We start from the raw sequence: 20,093 nt of genomic DNA, 5'->3' as shown, positions 1-20,093 counted from the left end.
GAAAACCAAAACAAGATGAGAGAGAATCAAAATACACCAGAAAATGCTATTTCTGTCAGGGAAAGGGTCATCTAATCTCAGAGTGTGAGAAATTAAAGCAGCTAAAAGGAATGGTGCCTCAGAATTCTAGTGGGACCAAGCCAAAAGCTGTGTTCTGTGTCCAGAAAGAGCAAGGCTCAGTGTCACAGAGGGAGCCTGTTGCCATGGCTACTCAGTCTGGAACAGCTACCTCTGCTGATCAGGCTGAGGAAAATGGTCCTCTTATAGAGGTAAAGCGCTGCTTGCTGATAAAAACAGATTCTCAGTTGTTTGAGACAGCAGGGGTGGACATAGGAATACTTGACCGTCAGTATAGGGGGCTGCGGGACACTTGTTCCCAGGTAACCCTGTGCCATCCAGATATCATTCCTAGGGAGTTTATAATCCCAAATGAGAGCATAAAGGTGGCAGGGATTGAGGGGCAGGTAATCTCTCTGCCAGTAGCAGAGGTACCTGTCAACTTTCAAGGCTGGAGGGGAGATTGGCGGCTAGCGATTTCATCGACTCTGCCAGCAGCCGTGCTCGTGGGAAATGACCTGGCTGAACATGTGAAACGGGTGCTAGTGATTACACGCTCACAAGCCACCACAGGGACAGTTCAGGGGGGTAATGATGAGCCAGAGACGGAAGCAGAGGGGAGTTCAGAAGCTGTGGTGGAAACCTTAACCACAGACAGCAGATTTGGACAGGAGCAAAAGGCAGACGCCACTCTCCAAAAGTGTTTTGAACAGGTGACTGACGCCCAGCTAACACCTGAAACCCCAGTGAGATTTCTGGAGAAAAAGGGGATTTTATATAGAGAGACCCTGAGGAATATCTCAAAAGGGGGAGATGGGATCAGAAGTCAGCTGGTGGTACCTGAAAAGTATCGCCCCATGATCTTACAAAGGGGGCACTCTGACATGTTTGCTGCGCACTTAGGAGTGAACAAAACACAGCAGAGAATCACACAGAATTTCTACTGGCCTGACATAGGGAAGCAGATCAGGGAGTTCTGTAAACAATGTGATGTGTGTCAAAGGCAGGGGAATAACCGCGACAGGACCAAAGCAAAGTTGTGCCCTTTGCCTGTGATTGACACTCCGTTCAAATGCATAGGGGTGGATATTGTGGGACCTTTGCCCAAGGCCACAAAGAGGGGGAACAGGTTCATCCTAACAATTGTGGACCATGCCACAAGGTATCCTGAAGCCATACCCTTGACTAATATTGAAACTAACACAGTGGCAGATGCCTTGGTGGGGTATATGTCCAGGATGGGATTTGCCTCAGAGATAATCACAGATTTGGGCGCATCGTTCACATCAAAGCTCATGAAACGCTTATGGCAAATCTGTGGAATTAAGCACAAAGAAACCACTGCTTATCATCCTGAAAGTAATGGGTTAACTGAGAAGTTCAATGGGACTCTAATGCGCATGATTAGGGCTTACTTGGCAGAGAATCCAAACAATTGGGACCAGAAGCTGCAATCCCTTTTGTTTGCTTATCGATCAGTGCCACAAGCCAGTACCGGGTTCAGTCCATTTGAACTTTTATTTGGGAGAAGGGTGAAAGGGCCCCTTGATTTGATCAAGCAAGATTGGGAGCAGATCACCCAGGATGACCCACAAGACGTTGTGACTTACATAGACACCTTGATGAATGACCTAAGGAGAAATCTAGAGCTGGCAGCAGAAAACCTGCAAGCTCAGAAGGTCAGACAGAAAACATGGTATGACCACAAAGCTAGAGAGAGGCACTTTGACCCAGGGGAGGAAGTGCTTTGGCTTAGGCCCTGCAGAGAGAACAAACTGCAGCTCAAATGGGCAGGACCATATAGGGTCATTTCCAAGATGTCAGACCTGAACTACCTAATAGAGCAGGAGGAGAACCAAGCAAGGAGGGTGGTTCATGTGAATGCCCTAAAACCCTACTACAGAGGGGAACAGAGGGTTTTATTTGCGATAAAAGCAGCTGAGAGTGAGGAAGCTGAATTACCCTTCTGGGAGGGTAGAGGGGAAGTAAAATACAACCCAGAGGAGGTAAAGATCAGTCCTGCACTCACCCAAGACCAGCAGCAAGAACTAAAAATGCTGCTTAGTAAATATCAACAGGTGTTTTCCAACAAGCCGGGGATAGTGAAGGGAGTGATGCATCGGATCCACACAGGGGATGCACCCCCGCAGGCAGTATCCCCATACCGAGTAACGGGACCCTATAGGGACAAGGTGCGGAAGGAGCTGGACGAGATGCTTAGGGAGAACATAATCGTCCCCTCTTCTAGTCCTTGGTCCTCTCCGATAGTCCTTGTGGACAAGCCTGATGGGAGCATTAGGTTTTGTGTCGATTACAGGAAATTAAACCGTGTAACCACTCCTGATGCCTACCCAATGCCCAGGCTAGACAACCTGATTGAAACCATAGGGGGTTGTCGGTTCATCTCATCATTGGACCTGGTAAAGGGATATTGGCAATTAAGAATTGATCCCAGGGATCAAGAAAAGACTGCCTTTTGCAGCCCTTTTGGTCTCTATGAGTTTCGAGTCCTGAGCTTTGGTCTCAGAAATGCACCAGCCACATTCCAAAGGCTGATGGACCAGACCTTGGCAGGGCTCAGTGACTTTACAGTGGCCTACATTGACGACATAGGGATCTTCAGTAATACCTGGGAAGATCACCTGATACACCTGGAGTTAGTGCTGCAGAGGTTAAGTGCAGCAGGGCTAACAGTAAAGGCCAGCAAGTGTCAGCTGGGTAGCCCAGAAATAAAATACTTGGGTCACATGGTAGGGGGAGGAATGATAAAACCCCTGGAGGCCAAAATAGAAGCTGTTCGTGATTGGCCTAGACCCAACACCAAGAAAAAGGTCAAATCATTTCTTGGGTTGGTGGGCTACTACAGAAAGTTCATCCCGAGGTTTAGCGAGATTGCGGCTCCGCTGACCGATCTGACGAGGAAGAAGGCTGATGACCGCATCCCGTGGACCAGCGACTGTGAGGCGGCGTTCCAGAGGTTGAAGGAGGCGTTAATCAACTATCCTGTCCTGCGTGCTCCAGACTTCGACCGGGAGTTCATCATCTACACCGATGCGTCTAACAGCGGGGTAGGAGCAGTTCTGTGCCAGGAGGATGAGAATGGTGACCAGCATCCAGTGTCCTACCTGAGTAGGAAACTTCAAAAAGGTGAGAGACATTTGGCAACCGTGGAGAAGGAGTGTTTGGCCATAGTCTACGCGATCCAGAAGGCCAAGCCTTACATCTAGGGAAGACATTTTATTCTGTGTACTGACCATTCACCATTGCAATGGTTAAAGACAATGAAAACCCACAATAGCAAACTTATGAGGTGGGCTTTAAACCTACAGGACTATGACTTTGAAGTGAAGGTGGTCAGAGGGTCAGTGAACTGTGTTGCTGACGCCTTATCAAGAAGACCTGAAGAATGAAGACGGCGAAAGAACATGGACTATGTGTATATAATGATGACAAAAAGTTAAATGTACCTGGTTTTGAATTTGGTTTGTAAGAATAAAGGTAAATTGATGTAATGTATATGGTAAATGTTTAAATGCCTATTTGATATGGTTTAACTTAGAATGTAAGTATAAGTAAGTATAATATGGTATGTATAACTGTTGTTGTGTATTTTACCTAGGTTGTTTTTTGGTGAAAAGCACGTTAGCTTTCCCCCTACAAAACAACTTATAAAGAGGGGAGGTGTTACATACAGCACTGATGTTACCTGTCTGTCATGGGTTTGGAGGGAAAGTTCCATCCTATGGAGAGTGGAAGGCGGGACATCAGGAGGAGGGGCTGTACTGTATAAATATGTGATGCCTGTGTGGTGAGAGAGATGCTGAGAGACACTGGGTTGTGACGAAGCAGCAGCTGGGAAGAAGAAGCTGTTGTGGGAGTCTGTGTGTCAGACAGGGTACTACTGTGTGTCAGAGTACCAACCTGATAGGTTCAGGTGTCTGTTGGTTAGCCAGAACTGATAGGTTCAGGGTCTGTGCTTCAAGTTAAGGGTTCTGGGTGAACCAAACTGTATGCTTGTATGAGTGAAACTAAGCCACGTTACTTTATCCTATTCACCTGATTGTTTATTTTTCCCTGTGTGTATTTAAAATAAACCTTATTCTTTTTATTGTTTAAAAATCCATCCCTGGTCTGTGTGACTTCTTACAGGGAATGGTTGGTGGCAGCTTAGTGTAACTGTGTGGCAGATCCCAGTAGGTCTGGGTTTGTCACAGTCACGTTTACCAGTTTTAAGGCTAGAATTAAGTAAATCAGTAAAAAACTACAGAAACCTAAAGAAAACTTGTTCGAGTGTATTAATAGTAGAATGTAGTAAATCAAAAAAGAGCCACAGAAAGAAGCACAGGAGATCATGTTTAGGAGCATTAAGGCTAGATTTAAGTAAATCAAAACTGAAAGAAACGAAAGGCATCATGTTTGTTAAGGCTGGAAAGATGTAAATCAAGAAATGAAGAAATTCATCAGCGACATTTCAGACACTCATGGACCAAATGCTGCAAGGGTTTAGTGACTTCACAGTGGCTTACAGTGGCTCGCGAAGCCTTTTGCTTCTTTCTGTTCTTTCATTATTTACCCCATTCTAGCTTTCATTCACTGATAAATGATCTCTTTCGCTTTCCTTCTTCATTTACTTTATTCTAGCCTTTATATTCTTAAACTGGATCTTTTGCATATCTGTTTTTGTTTCTTGATTTACTTCATTCTAGCCTTACACTGAAATGTCTTTCATTTCTTTCTGTGGATCTTTTTTGATTTACATCATTCCACCCTCAATGCTCTTTAGGTTGTGATGTTCCTAATTCATTTGCAAATAGTTTTACTATTTAACATGATCTTTGTCTTGTTCTTTCTTGAGCATCTTTATCGCTTTTTTCTTTCTTGTTTATTATAACCATGATCTCTTCTGCTTCTTTCTGATCTTTCTTCATTTCCTTCATTGTGTCCTTAATATTAAACATTTCTTTCGCTTCTGTTTTTCGTTCTTGCTTTACTTATTTCTAGCAATATACAATGTTTTCTTTCGGTTGTTTCCCTTGTATTTATTGACTTGCTTCATTCTAGCCTTCTTAGGGAAGTGGTGGTGCTGCGAGCTAAACCGCAGAAGCCTTTGTGTGCCGCAGGGTCCGAAGACAAGCAGTTCTAATATCGAAATCACGCGACGGTGTGAGCTCCCGTCGCTTTGTCCCGGCCCTCGCCAAATTAGCAGTTCGAAAACATGTAAATGCGGGTAGATAAATATGTACCTTCTCGATGGGAAGGTAAACAGCGTTCCGAATCTTAGTCGCGCTGTCCACGTGAAAACGGAAACTATCTTAGGACAAGCGTGGCTCCGCGGATTGGAACCGGAGATGAGCATCGCCCCCTAGAGTCGAACACAACTTGAGCATGATCTTTCTCTTCTTTCTGTTCTTTTTTATTTACTTCATCCTTAATACTCAAACCTAATCTCTTTGACCTTTCTGATGTTCTTTCATTTCTAGTCTTAATGCTCCTAAACATTCTCTTTCGCTTCTTTCTTTCTTTACCTCATTTTATCTATAATACGTATTCGTATGATGTCTTTCGCTTCCTTCTGTGGTTCTCTTGATTTCAATCCTAAATACACATGAACAAGTTTTCTTTACTTTGTTTCTGTTTTTTATTGATTTACATCATTCTAGAGGGGACGTGGTGGCGCTGTGAGCTAAACCGCAGAATCCTGTGCTGCAGGGTCAGAAGATCCGGCAGTCGTAAGATCGAATCCACGCAACCGAATGAGCACCCGTCGCTTGTCCCAGCTCCCGCCAACCTAGCGGTTCGAAAGCATGCAAATGCGAGTAGATAAATAGGGACCACCTCGGTGGGAAGGTAAACAGCGTTCCGTGTTTAAATCACACTGGCCATGTGACCACAGAAAGATTGTCTTCGGACAAAACGCTGGCTCTATGGCTTGAAGAGCGGGATGAGCGCCGCGCCCTAGTGTCGGACACAACTGGACAAAAAATTGTCAAGGGGAACCTTTACCTTTACCTTTCATGGTCTCTATTAGGTTGTCTAATCTGGGCATCAGATATACATCCGGCTTGGTTACATGATTCAGCTTCCTATAGTCCACGCAAAATCGGATGCTGCCATCCGGCTTGTCTACAAGCACTATAGGAGCAGCCAATGGACTGGATGAACAATGAACATTTCGTCCAGCTCCTTGCGTACCTTAGTGACATATGGCCCAGTAACTCTATAAGGAGCAACCGCTTGTGGCGGTGCATCCCCAGTATCAATTTTGTACACCACTCCCTATTTCAGTACGAAGGCCTTCACTTTCAGGGGAAACTAAAGGACTAACTGACATCTTCAGGGTTAAATTTGGCATTCCCCCTCCCTTCCCAATATGGTAAATCATGTTTTTCACTGCTTCTTTCATTGCAAACAGGAAAATGTTTTCCTTCCTATAACAGGTCTTGATCGTGTTTATATGGACCACTCTCCTACCTGGTTCTCCATCCTTCTTGATGATTGTGACGTGTGCCATGACGTCACCTGCCTGTCTTGGCTAAGGCTGGAGTTTCCGGGCCTATGGCAAGGCAGGAGGTGGGTCTTATAGGGGTGGAGCTTGTGTATATAAGGGGGGTGTACAAGGAGAGAGAAGGTTGTTGAGGGAGTTGTTGTTGGGGAATTAGAGAGTGACAGGGTTAGGTATAGGTTAGGTGATTAAGTAACTGTGTGTTTAGTAAATAAAGAACTGTGCAGGGTTAAGGTCTGAGAAATATAGTTTATTAAGTGATTCTTTTACCCAGTGATTTACATTTTTATTTTTGTAAACAATAAAACATCATTTTTATTTTAAAATCCACAATGTCTGAAGTGTCAGGTTTATGTGTGGTTGGTGGCAGCGAAGTACTGTGTGTGTGTATGAAGGATCGAGACCTGTCATCTCTTGTGGTGACGTAAGAGGAGGTGGCAGTCGCGACAAAACTGGTGGCAGCGGTGGGATACGAGTTGTCCAGTTGCCCAGTTGCCCAGAAAAGCCTTGGCTAGTGTGACCAGAGCAAAAGGATTTCAGTTAGGTGCACCTGACCTGAAGTGGGGTGTGGGTAACTCTCTAGGATTTGTCTCCAGGGGGGAGCAGATCTAGTAGAGAGGCACCTAAACTTCAGAGTGAGGGAACTGACATGAGCTCTAGAAGGTCCATTTTGTGAGGGAGATTGGCCCAAAATAGGAGGCTGTTGTGACTTGGTCTGAGAGTCCAGAGTTAGGAGAACTCAGAAGGGACAGACAGACCAAGGGCAGCAAAGATTTGGGATCTCTCTAGTGAACTACAGAACCTGAGAGAGGGTGAAGCTGTGGTGGATTTTGAAGTAGAGCCAAGGGCAGAAAATTAAAGTAGCTCTAAATCTGGCAAGAGGCCCAGTGAAGGGGCAGAAGCCATTAGAGACTACAGTAACAAGCCTAGCCATATCTGTTGGTATACCCTGTTAGAGAGTGTCAGACCTTAGCACAGGAAAGGAAAAAAAAGTGACGTTTTAAACAGAGCCTTGATAATAGAAAAGAGCCTTCTGTGTGATTAAAATGCCTCTCACGCGCAGTCAAATGGCAGAAATGAGTGAACAAAGAGACCAAGCAATGTCAGACTGGTCTGGGGATGAGTCAAATGGTGAGGGAAGAGTTGCCTCTGTGCAGGAAGAAGCTAATGGTGAACAGTTATCAGAACTGAGGAGAATTCAGTTAGCCCAGGCACATGAATTTCAAATGAAACAGCTAGAAAAGGAGGAAAGAATAGAAAGGGAAAGAATTGCCCTAGAGAAAGAGAAAATGGAGATGGAAAGAGAAGAAAGATTGGAGAGAGAGAGGATGGCTTTTGAACTTAGGAAATTGGAATTACTGAACCAGAACAATAATAATAATAGGGAAAATGGGGAGAGCCAGTTATCAAAGTCAGATTTGAAGAAATTTCCTACATATAAACAGGGGGATTGTCCTGAAAACTACCTTAAAATCTTTGAACGAAGTTGTGCTGATTTTTCTGTGAGGGAAACAGAGAAAATGATAATTTTGAGGTCTCTCCTGAGTGGAAAAATGGCTGATGTGTATGCTGATATGCCAGTTGAGCTCAGTAAAGATTATTCAGAGTTCAAAAAAATGGTTTATAATCGGTTTGGCATTAATTCAGAACATCTTAGGTTGAAGTTCAGAAAACTTACTAAAAAATCAGATGAATCTTATACCCAACTTGGTTTTAATCTAGAAAAGTGTTTGGATCGGTGGCTTGAACAGGAGAATGTAAAAACTTTTCAGGAATTGAAAAATGTTGTGGGCCTGGAGCAGTTTTATTCCTTACTCCATGGGGAACTTAAATTTTTAGTTCAAGAATGGAAACCAACTGATGTTAGAAACGCTGCTCAAATAGCTGATTTTATTTCTCAAATAAGGGGTCCTAGTTGTTATGAGGGGAGAAGTGTGAGGAAAACATGGGACCCAAAGTTCTCTAAGGAACAAGCACAGAGACAGGCTAAAGTGGGTGGCCATTTTAGTGAAAAGCCCTCAGAACAGGGCCAGCACAGTAAACAAGTTTTGGAGGGAAAAGAGAAACTTGAAAGATTTGATGGGAAAAGCTCATGGGGGGAGAGAATCTGCTTCATTTGCAAAAAGAAAGGCCACATTGCTGCACAATGTTTTAATACAAGGCAAAATAAAGAAATTCCACCTCAGAAAGTTAATGAAAAAGAAGCAAAGGCTGTATTTTGTGTTCAGAGTAAACCTCAAGCTTCTTCTAGTGATAGCTCTGTTGTCATGGAAACCCAGGCAGAGGCAGTTAGGAGCTCTGAATTGGATACACTGAAGGAGCTACCTCTTGCTGAAGTTGTCCATTGTTATTACATACAGACCAATGCTGCTTTACTGGAATCTGCTGGGGACAGGATAAAAGTTTTTGAAAATGACTATTCAGCTTTGAGAGACACCTGTTCTCAAATTTCCATATGCCACTCAGACATAGTACCACAAAGTTGTATGATTGCTGACCAGACTCTATCTGTGAAAGGGATTGGGTCAGAACTAGTTTCACTACCTGTAGCTGACTTGAAAATTGAATATCAAGGTTGGAAGGGATTGTGGAGAGTGGGGGTGTCTTCTGAGATCCCTACCCCTTTTCTTATTGGTAATGACTTAACAAAGCATGTCAAGAGTGCCCTGGTGGTAACACGTGCACAATCAGTACAAAGTGAAGCCAGTAATGAGACTGACTCTCAAGAGCCAGAGAAATTTGTACCACAACCTGAGGCATTCTCAGTTGAAATACCTCAGAAAAGCCTCTTTGTCAAGGAACAAACAGCAGACCCCACCTTAAAAGACTGTTTTGCAAAGGTGACTGATAAAGATTTATCACCTGAGTGCCCTGAACGCTTTATTATTAAGGGTGGTTTACTGTATAGGGAAAAACTGAATAATATTTCAAAAGGGGGGGCCTGAAGTTAAGAGACAGTTGGTGGTGCCTGAGAAATATCGCCCTATGATTCTGGAAAAGGGACATGCAGACATTTTCTCAGCTCATATGGGGATCAACAAGACCAAACAAAGAATAGCCCAAAACTTTTACTGGCCTGATATGGGTAAACATATTAAGAGTTTCTGTCAAAGATGCCATATTTGTCAGAGACAGGGCTCTAACTGTGATAAAACTAGAGCAAAACTATGCCCATTACCAGTGATTTCAACTCCTTTTACACGTCTAGGGGTGGATATCATAGGTCCATTGCCCAACGCCACTAAGCGGGGGAATAGATTTGTTTTAAATATAGTAGACCATGCCACGAGATATCCAGAAGCGATCCCATTACGTAATATAGAGACCCAGACTGTGGCAGAAGCCTTAGTGAATTACAGGAGTAGGATGGGTTTCCCTTCTGAGACAATCACAGACTTAGGAACCTCTCATACATCCAAACTTATGAAAAGGTTAGGCAGGGGGGGTCATTCACATAAACGCCCTGAAGCCTTATTACAGAGAGACCATCCATGTGCAGTTTGCAATAAAAGAGGCTGATAAGGAGGAACATGGGTTGCCCTTCGGGGAAGGGAGGGGCCCACAAGAGTTCAATCCACAAGAAGTGCAGATCAGCCCTGCTCTATCCAGAGAACAGCAAAATAGTCGTAGAGCGCTGGTTACAAAACCTCAAGAAGTGTTCTCAAACAAACCTGGTGTTGACAAGGGAATGCTACCCAGGACTGACACAGGGAATGCTTCTCAGTCTGTAACACCATATAGAGTAAGAGGTTATTACTGTGACAATATTCGCAAAGAGCTAGATGAAGTGCTGCTTAAACGATCAAATTATTGTACACTCATCTAGCGCTTGGTTAGCCCTTGTAGTTTTAGTAGTCAAGCCGGATGGCAGTGTCAGGTTCAGTGTGTACTATAACAAGTTATATTCAGTAATTAAACCTGATGCTTATCCTAGGCCTAGGCTTGATGACCTAAGTAAGATGATTGGAGGTTGCAGAGTCATATCCTTTATAGGTCTAACCAAAGAGTGTTTGCAAGGAAGAAGTGATCCTAAGGCCCAAGAGAAAAGCGCATTTGGTAGTCCATTTGGCCTGTTTGAGTTCCGGGTCCTCAGTTTTGGCCTGAGAAACTCACCGGCAACGTTTCAGAGGCTCATGGACCATACTCTGAAAGGGCTTACTGACTTCACAGTAGCTTATATCGATGACATAGGGGTCTTTAGCAACACCTGGCAAGATCACCTACATCATCTAGAGTTAGTGCTACAAAGGTTGAAAGATGCTGGCTTAACCGTTAAAGCTAGTAAGTGTCAGCTAGGTAACTCAGAGATGAAGTACCTAGGTCACATAGTGGGAGGAGGCCTAGTCAAACTACAAGGTACAAGAGGCCAAGGTAGAAGCAATCCTGAAGTGGCCCAGACCTACCACTAAAAGGAAAGTGAGGTCCTTTCTAGGTCTGGCAGGGTATTACAGAAGGTTTATACCCGGTTTCAGTGAGATTGCTGCACCTTTATCAGACCTGACAAAGAAGCAGAGCAGCAACAGCGTTTCCTGGTCGGAAGAGTGCGAGATGGCGTTTGGACGGCTGAAAGATGCTCTAACCAACCATCCAGTGCTGCATGCTCCTGACTTCAACAGAGAGTTCATCATCTACACAGATGCGTCTAATGCCGGTGTGGGAGCGGTACTGTGCCAACAGGATGACAGCGGAGACCAACATCCAGTGGCGTACCTGAGCAAGAAGTTGCTTCCCAGGGAGAAGAATCTTTCTACCATCGAGAAAGAGTGTTTGGCGATCATCTTTGCGATCCGGAAGCTGAAGGCTTACGTCTGGGGTCGACATTTTACCTTGTGCACTGATCACTCACCTCTATCATGGTTGCGGACTATGAAATCACAGAACAGTAAACTGATGAGGTGGGCGCTTCTTTTGCAGGACTATGATTTCGAGGTTAAGGTGGTCAGAGGGACTATAAACTGTATGGCTGACGCCTTATCCAGAAGACCGGAAGACAACATTTAAAGGACTTATGGACTCTGTGTAGGATATATGGCAATGTAAAGTGTTTTGAAAGTTATGTATTGTGTTGTGATAAATGTTTTGCTTTGCATGTTTTTATTTCCCTGTAGGGAGGAAGTGTAAGTATATTTGTAGTTGTGTTAAATTGTGTAATAAATGCAATGCTTTATGTTTGTGGCAGTTGTTTTGGGGAAAAAGCACCTTAGCTTTCCCCCACAAAACAACTTATTAAAGGGGGAAGGTATGTGACGTGTGCCATGACGTCACCTGCCTGTCTTGGCTAAGGCTGGAGTTTCCGGGCCTATGGCAAGGCAGGAGGTGGGTCTTATAGGGGTGGAGCTTGTGTATATAAGGGGGGTGTACAAGGAGAGAGAAGGTTGTTGAGGGAGTTGTTGTTGGGGAGTTAGAGAGTGACAGGGTTAGGTATAGGTTAGGTGATTAAGTAACTGTGTGTTTAGTAAATAAAGAACTGTGCAGGGTTAAGGTCTGAGAAATATAGTTTATTAAGTGATTCTTTTACCCAGTGATTTACATTTTTATTTTTGTAAACAATAAAACATCATTTTTATTTTAAAATCCACAATAAGTCTGAAGTGTCAGGTTTATGTGTGGTTGGTGGCAGCGAAGTACTGTGTGTGTGTATGAAGGATTGTGACCTGTCATCTCTTGTGGTGACGTAAGAGGAGGTGGCAGTCACGACAATGATTTAATTAATTTCATTCATTTTGGAAATTACCCTGAATGGTCCTACCCAAATTAGTTGTAATTTATTCCCTTTGAGAGGTCTCAACATCTCACCTCATCTCTGGCTTTCTTATCATACCAGACTTCCTTTGTTTCTTTTCCTGTCCCTATAAATTTATAGCAGCCAGCTCTAAATTTTTCTTTAGAATGTTCATTAGGTGGTCTAAATATGAAATCACATTTTCAGGATCAAATCCTTCTATTTTCTCCCAATTTTGTCAAGGGGTCCCCTCACTTATCTGTCGATATTTTAAAGTATTCACTGCTTCTGAAGATTTTCCCCTCCCTGGGATTCACTAAGATCTCCTTCTCTATAAGGAACCTTTCAGGTCTTTCAGGGGTTAATGCAGTAACTTTTTCAAAGCAACGTTGCAGCGTGGAGCCAGCTTTTTCTTCCTGTGTAAATGTATTGTTTTGGGGATTCCTAATTTGTATTAACTCAGCTGGGTCATCATTGTCTACACAGGAATTTCATCTTTTTCCTCAGCTGTCTTTTCATTTTTCTTCTGGGAACGAGTCAAAATCTTTTATTCCACTGGCATTTCTGCATAAATGTCAGCTAAGCCTCCACTAATTTGAGACCTCATCACCATCATGCGTTCAGATCCCCTTACTTCAAAATCCTCATACGCGTGCTCAAACATAATCATAACAGACTCAGGGTCATCACCCTAAATACTGGGAATCTTTTAAGGTCTGCCTTGGACAGATGTCTCTCATCAGAATTAGGCTGTCCGTTGTTGTTATTATTAGCTTGAGCTGCCAGCTCCAACCTCTTAATTTCAAATGACATTCCTTCTCTAAGTCAATCATTTCTCCTTTTCTAAGGCAAATTTTTCTTTCTCATCTAAGGCAATTTTTCCTTTCTCCATTTCTAATTCTAAATTCTGCTTTCATGAGCTCTAGCCTTATTTTCTAGCTCCATTTGTTTCAACCTGAATTCCTGTGCTTATACTTGCTCCAATTTCCACTTTCTGAATTCTGTAGAGTCCTCCCCCCTTGTGGTCTCCATTTCTTTTTCTGAGGTGATTTTTTCCTCAGATTCTTCCCTTTCTTGATCTGAGCCACCTGCCATATCAGTAGATATCTCGGCTGCTTTTTTCCCCGTGTGGAAGGCATGTTTATTTATTTAGGCTTCTCCTATTTAAAAGCCCCAAATTTAAAACGTACACTTTTTTTCCTTTCAGTGAGAGAGTCTGTGCTATAAAGTTCCTTCCCCAGCAACCATCCACTGGTAAGGTACTGTGTTTAGGCCTCTGACTCCCAGCCAGGCCTTTCACAAGAGACAAAGTTTCTCCCCCTGCCTCAGGCACCAAATAACCAGAAATATCATCTTTCCCAGTTTTTGCTGATTTGATTCACCTCAGCTTCTCTGCCCTTGATCTCAGCTTAGTCCCCTCTGAACTCTATCCTTTGAGCTCAGGACAAGCTAGCCAACTGGTCCCACTTTCTGCTTGAAGTAAACTCCAGAAATGGTTTCCTCAGAGCCTGTCCATATCTTAGTCCCCAATTTGAGCCGTGAAGCCTTCCCACTAAGCTTTCTCCCCTTGAGAAAGCTCTAGGAAGATTACCCACTCCTTTAAGCTCAAACTCCCTGGCTAAAATATATTTTCATGCGCTGGGAACCTGTTCTAAGGCGTTACTGGATCAAATTCGTATCCCGCCGCTGGTCACCACTTTTGTGGCAGTCTCCTCTGAAGCCCCTGTTCCCCCAGTCCTTCACAAGGTTCTCGTTCGTCTTCCTTCTTTGTTGCAACCCAGTATTGCTGTCTCACTCAAGGAGACATGTGTCCTTTTGATTCGGGAGGGTAACATCTGATTAATATACAGTAGGTAAATCACAGGTTGCTAATCACTTGAAACTGAATCAGTACTACTGATTCACTCTATCCACTCTCTTTATCATTCAGCATTCTCACAGATCTCTCACCCTTAGTTCACTCTTAAGTTTCACACAGTCTCTCACTACCAGACTCTCACTCACACATTCTCTTCTCACTCACTGTATTAAAGTTGGAATGAAGCAAATAAAGAAACAAAGAAACGAAAGAGATTATGTTTCAATGTATTAAGGCTAGAATGAAGTAAATTATGAAAGATTAGAAAGAAGCGAAGGAGATCATATTTTAAGAGTATTGTAAAAAATAAAGAACAGAAACAACCTAAAGAAAACTTGTTCGATTCTATCAAGGCTAGAATGAAGCTATCCAAGAAAGCATAACAGAAAGAAGCGAAACAGATCATGTTTAAGAGTAATAAGGCTGGAATGTAAATCAAGAAAGAACCACAGAAGGAAGCGAGAGAGATGATAAGAATATGTATTAAGGATAGAATAAAGTAAAGAAAGAAAAACAAGGACGGTGTAGTAAATCAAGAAAGAACAAAAGAGATCCATTTTAAGAATATTAAGGCTAGAATAAAGTAAATGAAGAAAGAACAGCAGAAAAAAGCGAAAGTGGTCATAAGAAGTATAAAGGATAGATTGGTGTAAATCAAGAAAAAAAACAAGAGAAAGATGCGAAAGACATGTTTCAATGTATAAGGCTAGAGTGAAGTGAACAACAGAACCAACCTAAAGAAAACCTTCGAGTGTATTAAGGCTAGAATGAAGTATATTCAAGAACGAAAACCAGAAGCGAAAGATATGTTTAGGAGTATTTAGAATGAAGGAAATGAAGAAAGAACAGAAAGAAGCAGAGGAAATCTTGTTTAACAGTATTAAGGCTAGAATGAAGTAAATTAAGAAACAACCCCAGAAGAAAGCTTCTTAGAGTGTCTTAAGGCTAGAATGAATTCAAGAAACAGAAAGATGTAAAAAAAATGAAAGAACAGAAAAGCGAAAGAGGTCACGTTAAACAGTTTTAAGGCTAGAATGAAGTAAATCAAGAAAGAAGAAGAGAAACAAACTAAAGAAAACTTGTTCGAGTGTATTAAGGCTACAATGAAATCAATAAACAACATAAAAAAAATGTTTAGTATAAAGGCTAAAATGAAGTAAATCAAGAATTAACAACAGAAAGAACCGAAAGAGATTATATTTATTAATAATAGAATGAAGTAAATGAAGAACCGAAAAGAGATCAAAAGAAGTATTAAGGGTAGATTGGTGTAATTCAGGAAAAAAACAACAGAAAGATGCAAAAGAGATTTCAATGTATTTAAGTAAATGAAGTAAATCAATAAAGAACAACAGAAACAACCTAAAGAAAACTTCCAAGTGTAATAAAACTAGAATGAAGGAAATCAAGAACGAAAAAGAAGCGAAAGAGCATGTTTCGGAGTATTAAGGAAATAAAGAAGAAACAACAGAAAGACGCGAAAGACATCGTGTTTGTGTTTTTAAGGCTGGAAAGAAGTAAACTGAGAAAGAACAACAGAAAGAAGCGATCTCTTTTGCTTCTTTCTGTTGTTCTTTCTCGGTTTTCTAGTTTAAGCATAATAAGGCTAGAATAAAGTAAATGAAGAAAGAACAACAGAAAAAAGCGAAAGAGATCATATGGCGTAAGGCTAGAATTGTGTAAATCAAGAAAAGCGAGAGATTATGTTTCAGTGTATTTAAGGCTAGAAGGAAGTAAATCATGAAAGAACAGAAAGAAGCGAAAGAAGTAACGTTTATTAGTTTTGCTAAAATGAAGTAAGAAAGAAGGGAAATAACCTAAAAAAAACTTCGAGTGTATGTAATTCAAGAAATTCAAGAAAGAACAACAGAAAGAAACGATCATAGTTAAGAGAATTAAATCTAGAAGGAACTAAGTCAAGAAAGAATCACAGGAAGCGGATGATCATAGGAATACGTATTAAGGTTAAAATGAAGTAATTCAAGAAAGAACACAGAAGGAAGCTAAAGGGATCATGTTTGTGTGTGGTAAGGCTAGAGTGAAGTAAATCATGAAAGAACAACACCTAAAGAAAACGAATGTATTAAGGATAGAATCAAGTAAAGTAAATCAAGGAAGAAAAAGAGAAGCGAAAGATCATGTTTGTGAAGGCTATGAAGCGAGATCATGTTTGAGCATTAAGGCAAGAAAACTTGTTCGTGTTTATTAAGGCTAGATTGACGCAATCCAAGAAAGAATAAGAAAGAAGCGAAAGACCATGTTTAAGAGAAATAAGGCTAGAAGATAAAGACAAAAACCATGGAAGGAAGCGAAAAAGATTATAAGAATACGTATAGAATGAAGTAAATCAAGACAGAAAAACAGGAAGAGAAAGCAATTATGTTTTAATGCGATTATGCATTAAGGCTAGATTAAAGTAAATCAAGAAACACCACACAAGAAACGTTCGATTGTAATAAGGCTAGAATGAAGTAATTCAAGAAAGGACAACAGAAAGAAGCGAAAGCGATCATGTGTGTGGATAGAGTGAAGGAAATCAAGAAATAACGCCCGAAAGAAGCAAGAACATCATGTTTGTGTTAAGGCTAGAAAGATGTAAAGAAGCTGTCACATACAGCACTGATGGTACCTGTCTGTCATGGGTTTGGAGGGAAAGTTCCATCCTATGGGGAGTGGAAGGCGGGACATCAGGGGGGAGGAGCTGTACTGTATATATATTGGGGGGAAGTCCATCGTAGGGAAGCTGACGTGGAGAAGTGGAGTTGGAGTCTGTGGGTCAGACTGGGTACAACTGTTCGTCAGACAGTACATACCTGATAGGTTCAGGTTTCTATCTAGGTAGCCAGAACTGATAGGTTCAGGGTCTGTGCGTTACCTTAAAGTGTTCCGTGAGAACCAATCTGTTGTATGTGTATGATTGGGACTATACCAAGTTCCAGTATCCTATTTACCTGATCCTTTTATTTACCCTGTTTGTTTTTTCAATAAACCTTGTTCTTTTGTTTATTAAAATCCATTCCTGGTCTGGGTGACTTGGTAGAGCGAATGGTTGGTGGCAGCCTAACTACAGGGTGGGATACTCCAGTAGGTCTGGGGTTGCTACAGAAGCTAAAGGGATCCAGAATATTAAAGCTAGAATAAAGTACGTGAAGAAAAAAACAGAAATAAGTGAAAGAGATCATCTTTAAGAGCATTAAGGCTAGAATTAAGTAAAGAAACAATGACAGAAAACTAAGAGTGTATGAAGGCAAGAATGAAGGAAATCAAGAAAAAAAAATACAAAGAAGCTAAAGGGATCCAGTTTAAGAATATTAAGGCTAGAATAATGTAGTGGCTAGATGAACTATATCAAGAAACAACCAAAGAAGGCTTGTTAGAGTGTAATAAGGCTATAATTAAATTCAAGAAAGGACAGAAAGAAGCGAAATCGATCATGTGTGTTAAGGCTAGAATGAAGGAAATCAAGAATGAACAACAGAAAGAATCTAAAGGGATCAGGTTTAAGAATATTAAGGCTAGAATAAAGTGAAGAAAAAAAACAGGAAGAAGCGAAAGAGATCATAAGAAGACATATTAAGGTGTGGTGTAAATAAAGAAAGAAACAACTGAAAGGCGAAAGAGATGTTTCAATGTATAAGGCTAGAATGTAGATCATGAAAGAACAGAAAAATCCTAAAGATATCTTCGAGTATATTAAGTCTAGAATGAAGTAAAATCAAGAACGAAAACCAGAAGGAAGCGAAATATGTTAAGTACAGTATTTAGATTGAAGACAATGAAGAAAGAACCACAGAAAGAAGCGAAAGAGATCATGTCTAGCATTAAGGCTAGAATGAAATCAAGAAACAACCACAGAAGAAAACAAAACTTGTTCAAGTGTATTACGATTAGAATGAATTAATTGAAGATAGGGCAACAGAAAGAAAGCGATCGTTTGTTATGGCTAGAATGAAGAAGCGAATTATAAGAGTACGCCTTAAGGATAGAACGAAGTAAATCAAGAAAAAAGAAAAAAGCGAGAGAAATTAAGAGCATTAAGGCTAGAATATATGAAGAAAACAACAGAAGCGAAAGAGATCTTGATTATTAAGGATAGAATGAAGGAAATGAAGAAAGAAGCAGAGGAGATCATGTTTAACCGTATGAAAGGCTAGAATGAAGTAAATCAATAATCAACCACAGAAGAAAGCTTGTTATTTATTAAGACCAGAATGAAGTTATTCAAGAAAGGACAAAGAAGCGAAAGCGATCATGTTTGTGTTAAGGCTAGAATGAAGCAGGAAAAACCAAAGAAAGAAGCGAAAGCTATTAAGGATAGAATGTAGTAAACAGAAAAATAGAAAGGAGAGATTATGTTTGAGTGATAAATGAAAGAAAATAAATTAAGTCGCTAGGAGTAAAGCTAGAAATGTGTAAATAAAGAAAAAAGAAGAAGCAAAAGAGTATGTTTCAATGTATAAAAGGCTAGATTGAAGTAAATCATGAAAGAACAGAAAGAAGCGAAAGTGCACGTTTTCTAGTTTGAAGGCTAGAATGACGTAATTCTAAAAAGAGCAACAAAAAGAAGCGAAAGAGATCATGTTTATGATGTCAAGAAAGAACATTGGAATGATTAAGAATGAAATCAATAAAGAACAAGAAACTACATACAGCTAGAATGATAGGAAACGAAAATCGTAGGAAGGATTGAATGAAGTAATTCAAGAAGGGACAACAGAAAAGCGAAGGGGATCATTTGTGTTAAGGCTAGAATCAAATCAAGAAAGAACCACAGAAAAGCGAAACAGCATGTTTATCATTAAGGCTACAATGAAGTGTCAAGAAGGAAAAAGACATCATATGTGTGCTAAAGCTAGAATGAAGTAAATCAAGAAAGAAAGATGCAAAAGAGAATGAAGTAAATGGAACAGAATGGTTCAGTGTATTAAAGCTAGAATGAAGCAAATCAAGAAAGTGCTTCATACATATCTTGCATTCCAGCTTCTGACATTCTAAATTATTTATTTTATTTCATTCATTTCGCTTCTAGTTTCTTCGCATTCCTAGTATCTTTTTTGCTTGCTTTCATTCTGTTTATGCCTTCTAACATTCTACACTTTATACCTAACATTTATTGCTTCATTCTAACATTATTTAACATAATATCTAAGCTGTTTCTTGTTTGTTGATATCTTTTATACTTGTTTTAATACTCATATTGTTTTTTTTTCTTGAAATCCTGCCCCCATCTTTTACACCTTCTCCGTTAATTTTTCTTTCAATACTTTCATTCTATGCCTTCTTTCTTTAGTTACTTTCTTTATACATATCTTTCTAGATAAAATTCCTTCTAACATTTTATCTTTTATTTTCAATCCAGCTGTAATATCTTCTTACATACTATCTAGTATCTTGCTTGATATCTTATTCCAACTTTAATACCTCCTAAAATTTTATCTTTTCTTTTTTGATATCGTTCTTTTCTAGCTTCTGGTTTCTACCTTCAAACATTCTATCGTTAGCTTCTTTCTTTGTTGCTATCTTCCATTCTAGCTTTTATCGCTTCTTTCTATCTTTAGTTTCTTTCTTTATTGAAACATTTCATTCTAGGTTTAATACCTTCTTGTATCTTTAGTTTCTGTATTAATGAGGAAAGCTTAAGAAGATACTGAAGAAATTAAATGTGAGAGAAATGTTGGTCACCCTGCTTTGGCTCAGGTAGAACACTATTTGCATGAACCAAATGAGAGCTGCTGGGAGGCGGAGAAGAGAAACTAGAAGGCTAGTGAGTCAGGGTCTAGTGAGTTCAATCAGAATTTTTTAGGGGAGAAAGAGTTTGGGGTTTGAGGCAGAGAGTGTTTATCGGTATTCTATTGATAGAAAAGGTTAAAGGAAACTACTGAAGCTTTGTGTAATTTTAAGAATGTGTTTAAGAATTATTCCTGAAACAATTTGTAAATAAACCTGTTATTTCA

General features: G+C 40.6%; 2 long non-coding RNA genes across 2 annotated transcripts in view; both read left to right on the top strand.

Moving 5' to 3' along the window:
• Nucleotides 1-4,178, top strand: part of LOC144583526 (uncharacterized) — a 297,629-nt gene extending 293,451 nt beyond the window's left edge. The window contains exon 3 of the long non-coding RNA XR_013537349.1: nt 3,739-4,178. This is a non-coding gene — a long non-coding RNA (uncharacterized LOC144583526). The remainder of the gene's footprint in view (nt 1-3,738) is intronic.
• Nucleotides 4,179-4,237: 59 nt separating this feature from the next.
• Nucleotides 4,238-20,093, top strand: part of LOC144583525 (uncharacterized) — a 359,409-nt gene continuing 343,553 nt past the window's right edge. Inside the window, exon 1 of the long non-coding RNA XR_013537348.1 lies at nt 4,238-4,270. This is a non-coding gene — a long non-coding RNA (uncharacterized LOC144583525). The remainder of the gene's footprint in view (nt 4,271-20,093) is intronic.

The sequence above is a fragment of the Pogona vitticeps genome, chromosome 6 (assembly GCF_051106095.1).
Source record: "Pogona vitticeps strain Pit_001003342236 chromosome 6, PviZW2.1, whole genome shotgun sequence".
NCBI lineage: Eukaryota > Metazoa > Chordata > Lepidosauria > Squamata > Agamidae > Pogona > Pogona vitticeps.
Note: the sequence above shows the minus strand (reverse complement) of the source record. Positions and strands in the feature narration are given on the sequence as shown.